Source organism: Vulpes vulpes, chromosome 7 (genome assembly GCF_048418805.1).
Source record: "Vulpes vulpes isolate BD-2025 chromosome 7, VulVul3, whole genome shotgun sequence".
Classification (NCBI taxonomy): domain Eukaryota; kingdom Metazoa; phylum Chordata; class Mammalia; order Carnivora; family Canidae; genus Vulpes; species Vulpes vulpes.
Window position 1 is genome coordinate 92,844,511 of NC_132786.1, and position 5,556 is coordinate 92,850,066.

The window sequence follows — 5,556 nt, forward strand, 5'->3', positions numbered from 1 at the left end:
TTTTATAAATGTTTAAATCTCCCTTCCACAGGGAAATGCCTCCCTGATGCTGGTTTTTGTCTTGCACTAGACTAGGACATTCCTTCTGTCTTTTACCTCTACTAAACTGTGATCTCCACGAGAATAGAGACTGTCCTTATTAATGCATACAAAGCACTGAATAAATGAAATATATTTGTTCAATACGTTGATGGTGCTATTTCCTAAAACAGGGAAAATATGAGAAGAGGCTATGAGGGAAAAGATGATTATAGATTTTCTACTCACTGGGTTTGAAGTGTGTGGAGATCCCAAAGCTAGCTAGGATACAGATCAAGAAAAATGGTTCTCCAACTTTCATGTTTATCAGAATTACCTGTAGGATTTATTAAAGATTAAAGTAATACAGATTACTTGACACCATCCCAGGGTTTCTGATTGAGTTTATCAGGGGTGGGACCTGAGAACATAGATTTCTTCTAGACTGAGGTGATGTTGGTGCTGCTGAAAATATGTACGGTACTTAGAGAACTTATCTAGAAAACAGAAGCGAGTCCATCTGGTGATGGGGAAGTAGGAGCTAACTGTCTAAAGAGAATAATAGAATGCATTTTAAAAGATGAGATTCCTTAGTTTCTTGATGACAATAAGGAAGACAGAATTCGGTGGGGGTGGGGGCAGCATTTGAAGGACAGAGGATCCTGTGTAATAAAGAATTTGGCTAGTCTTTGGGTCTGGTTCCTGGAGGAGGCCTAAATCCTTGCAATTTCCGGAGAGATGAGTGTCTTATTCATGGTGGCCCTGCTAGTTGATGCCAATGAAGTTGACATACAGTGTGTCCCTAAGTGGTTTTCGCTAAGATAACTTGGGATGGGGCTTGGCCATGCTAGAAACGCCAACCATGTGATTGGAGGGTTGGGACTCTGAACTTCATGACGTTAGCCTGACCTGTGGAAATTCAACCTAGCAACCAAAGATTTAATCAATCTTACCTATGTAATAAAGCTCCAATAAAAATTCTGGATCCTGAAGTACAGGTGACTTTGTGTAGTTGGCAATATTTTGTCTTGTCACACATGGATCTGGGAGGAAAGTGACATGTTCTGACTCTTCACTCTATGGTGAAGAGACCTTGGAACATGTGTATTTTAAAAATATCCCTGATCTTGGTTTGTATATCTCTTCTTTTGGCTCATTCTGATTTATGCCCTTTTTGCTATATAAAACTATACTAATCAGTATCACACTTCCCTGAATTCTAGGAGTTGTTCTAGTATTTAAAATCCTGAAGGGGTAGTGGAAACCCCCCTATGTTATAGCCAGCTGGTCAAAAGTAAAGGTGTCCTAGGGACCTGGAACTTGTGGCTGGTATTTAAACTAAGGGCAGTATGGAGGATTGTGCCATTAACTTGAGAAGTTTGGCTCAGCTTTGGGGAGCTCCTGTCAGAAATCCATTGCAGAAGAATAATGGTCAGTAAAGGAAACTGAGCTAGAACAGCCACTGAGGCAGGAGATGGACTGTGAGAAGAAAGATATAGAAAAAGGCAGGAGAACCTACCAGAAAGGTGACTGTGCACCAGGCTTTCTATAACTGCTCTAAGAAGGCTGGTGATGAGCATGGGATGCTGATGATGGCAGAAAGTGGCATGTGATTTGTAAAATTGCATAAAGTGTATGTGTAGGCTACTAACTCTTTAAAAACATGACTGTGATCAACATTATCATTTGCTCCAATGATGTCAGTAAACTCAACCCTCACATTGTTGGTATAAGACTTTCTTTGTAAATGAGTGGAATAACCAAAAGGAGATTTCTATAATATTTTATTCCTAGGAGCCCTACATTTCCTTAACACTGACGATGAAGGACAGCAGAAGATTGTAGGGGAACAAGAAAATGAAATTTGATTCCAACTCTATAATTTGGTAGATGAATATTAAGTCTATAGTTCAGTTTCTTGGCCAAGTTTTTCACTTTTGTGTATAGAAAAGCATTGGGATATGTATTACTGAATTTTTTGGTCCAGATGAAACTTGAGAGAAGCGTTCATTATTTGGTTTGTTATTCAGAAACTCAACCAACATTTGGGATTTTGTAGTTTTTTTTTTAATTCAAAAATTAATACTCAAAACTTCAAAGAAATTTTGTGTGTTATTTCTGTGTATATCAGAAAATCTTGCTCTAACAGTATGTGATCTGGAAAGGAAATACTTTGATGACTCTTGGTCCTTACATCTGTCATTCCTCTTCATCCTCATTGAACTCTGTACCAATTGATATTCATTCAGTTCATGATGTTGTTTGACAGTCCACGAATTATATATATATATATATATATATATATATATATATATATATATATATATATTTATGATAGCCACACAGAGAGAGAGATAGAGGCAGAGACACAGGCAGAGGGAGAAGCAGGCTCCATGCACCGGGAGCCCGACGTGGGATTCGATTCCGGGTCTCCAGGATCGCGCCCCGGGCCAAAGGCAGGCGCCAAACCGCTACGCCACCCAGGGATCCCTTTTTCTTTCTTTCTTTCTTTCTTTCTTTCTTTCTTTCTTTCTTTCTTTCTTTCTTTCTTTTTTTTCTTTCTTTTTTTTTTTCCCGAATTTTATACTTTTAAACACTTTTGGCTTTTTGGTAAGAAGTGAGATGTTATCGATACCTGGGTGGCTCAGCAGTTGAGCGTCTGCCTTCGGCTCAGAGCATGATCCTGGAGTCCTGGGATCGAGTCCCATATCGGGCTCTCTGCATGGAGCTGGCTTCTCCCTCTGCCTCTGCCTCTCTCTCTTTCTCTCTCATATGAATAAATAAGTAAAATCTAAAAAAAAAAAAAAAAAAAAAAAAAAAAAAGAAAGAAGTGAGATGTTAGGACCTCATATGGTGTCATACCTTTCTACAACAGAAAAACTATTAGATGATACATATGTAACTTAAAGACAGAGATCTGGGCCCTTTAATTTGCTCAACATCTTTGAGTAGAAGTTTCAAGATTATTTATGATAGAGGGAAAGTACTTGTCACCATCAGTATGATTAAGTGATGAAATCTGAGGGGAAAATTCAGTTTTGATTATCCTCAAAATAGATTTTGAAATAACAAAAAAGAATATATTTTTATACATGGTTCTTCAATCAATCCTCTTTATCTATACTTAGACTTCTTAATCTGAGATGTAGTTTTCTATAAAAAGAATCAATATGCAAAACATTGGATCTTATTAATAAAAATATATATCCATCAGAAAGCATATTTTTTAGCATATGCAAGGCAGTATGGCATTACTGAAGAAGTTTCTATTTAGTGAGAGAATACTGACAATACATTATAATTTTTAAATGATACATAAACTTGATTATCAACTCAAGAATTGTTAGAATTAACTACAAAGTATATGTACACATTTGTGTTATTTAGTAATATTGTCTGATTGCCTCTGCTAAATTGTAGCAATTCACACCTCCATCTTTCTTGAATAAAGAGTATCCTTACTCATTCTAGTATCTGTGTACATAAATATACATAGGCATGGATGTCAACTAATATAACACGTTGAAAATGACATCCGGTATTCTAATTATTTGGGTTAAAATGTGTTTCCCTTGTGTTTTTTTATAACTGTTTTTCTATGCTTTGGTTTACCTGTTGGATCAGAGTAACATATAAAGATTGACCTTAAAATATATTCTTCCCATCAAACCCATGAGGAACACAATTTAACTTTTATGTCACAGTATATTTGGTTCTAGAGAAATTGAGAATTAGTTTTCAAAGTTGATCTAGGGCTGTCTGGCTGGCTCAGTTGGTAGATTGTGCAAGTCTTGATTTCAGGGTTATGAGTTTAAGCCCCATATTGGGTGTATAGATGACTTAAAAAAATAACAGTACTTTTATTTAAAAAAATTATTGGAGTGCCTGGGGACGCAGCCAAGTAAGTGTCTGTCTCTTGGTTTTGGCTCAGATTATGATCTCAGAGTCCTGAGATCAAGCCCTGCCTTAGGCTCTGCACTTAGCACAGAATCTGCTTGTTCCTACCCCTGCAATCTCTTTTGTTCTCTCTTATCCTCTCTTGCTCTCTTGAATAAATAAAATAAAATAAAAATTTAGTAGAGTGCGAGACGGCAAGACATGCCGTCTGTGGCAGGGTTCAAGGAATTTTTCTATAAATAGTTCTAAGAGCAGTACAGCCAGAAATGGTGGCTTTCTCCTCAGTACCAGCATGAAATGGGTACAGTTTTCAAGCCTACAGGTTGATATTCCCAAGGATCTGACTAAGCCTACGATAACCATTTCTGATGAACCAGATACATGATATAAGCGCCTGTCAGTTTTAGTAAAAGGCCATGATAAGGCTGTATTGGACAGTTACGAATATTTTGCCGTGCTTGCTGCAAAAGAACTTGGAATCTCTATTAAAGTACACGAACCTCCAAGGAAAACAGAACGATTTACTCTTCTCAAATCAGTGCATATTTTCAAGAAGCACAGAGTTCAGTATGAAATGAGAACACTTTACAGATGTTTAGAGTTAGAACATCCAACTGGAAGTACAGCAGATGTCTATTTGGAATATATTCAGCGAAACTTACCTGAAGGAGTTGCCATGGGAGTGACAAAGACAAAATTAGAACGGTTACCAGAACACATCAAGGAGCCAATCTGGGAAATGGTACCAGAGAAAAAGCAGAAGGCAAGTCCTAACGTCTCAGCGAGTCCACTGGTGCTGGCATTTGACCCGAGGGTGGGTCGGACATGTATGTTGAGATAGAAAGGCTTCCAGTTGGGATGACTGTGAGTCTACCTGACTGCTCTGTTGAGCCCACATGAGCCTACCACATGCCCTGATCAGCTCAAAGCAAGGGGTGGAACTTTAATGACACACTGGACTATAGTGAAAAACCACTGTACCTATTCTATACACATCATCATTTCAGGTCTGATTTTAACAAATATGAGCAAAACACTTTGACTACCATCTGTAAAAAGAATCGAGTCTATATTTTGTTATTCTGTTATTGGTCAATTATTAGTTTGCACTGATTTTAATTTGTATCATTTCATTCATCTGAACATGAACGTTTGAAATACTCCTTACGCACATTTTTTCTTTTGAGGTACCTGGAAGGATCCTTCGGTTATTTTGGTTCATTTAACACTGAACAGTTAAAGTTCTTCATATTTACCTCAGTGCAAGCTGGGAAATGCTAGTTGGGGGATGGTAGCTTCCAATTTTACCTCATTTAAGCATGACATTCTTGAAAACTAATACACTGTGCAGCAGATCATGCACGTTTGCGGCATGCACTGAACTCTTTGTTGCCCAAACCCTTACTTACCAGGTTGCCTAGAAGGATCACTGTTAAGGAATTTGAGCTCTCGAGAAATTACTGTATCACCTTTTATATCCTGTGATTCATTCATTCCGGAAGCTGTTCTTTTGTTCTGTAACCAGCACTGCAGAAAATACCAAACATTGAATCGAAATAATGGCTTTTGAAAACTGTGCAGGGCACAGATAAATATTTTTCCTTATTAAGTCCCACATTATAAGGCCTCTTTCTTTTGGTA

At 37.7% G+C, this 5,556-nt stretch overlaps 1 pseudogene; it reads left to right on the forward strand.

Annotated features, from left to right (window-relative positions):
* Nucleotides 1-756: 756 nt before the first annotated feature.
* LOC112923870 (small ribosomal subunit protein uS10m pseudogene) lies at nucleotides 757-5,026 on the forward strand (annotated as a pseudogene).
* Nucleotides 5,027-5,556: the final 530 nt, after the last annotated feature.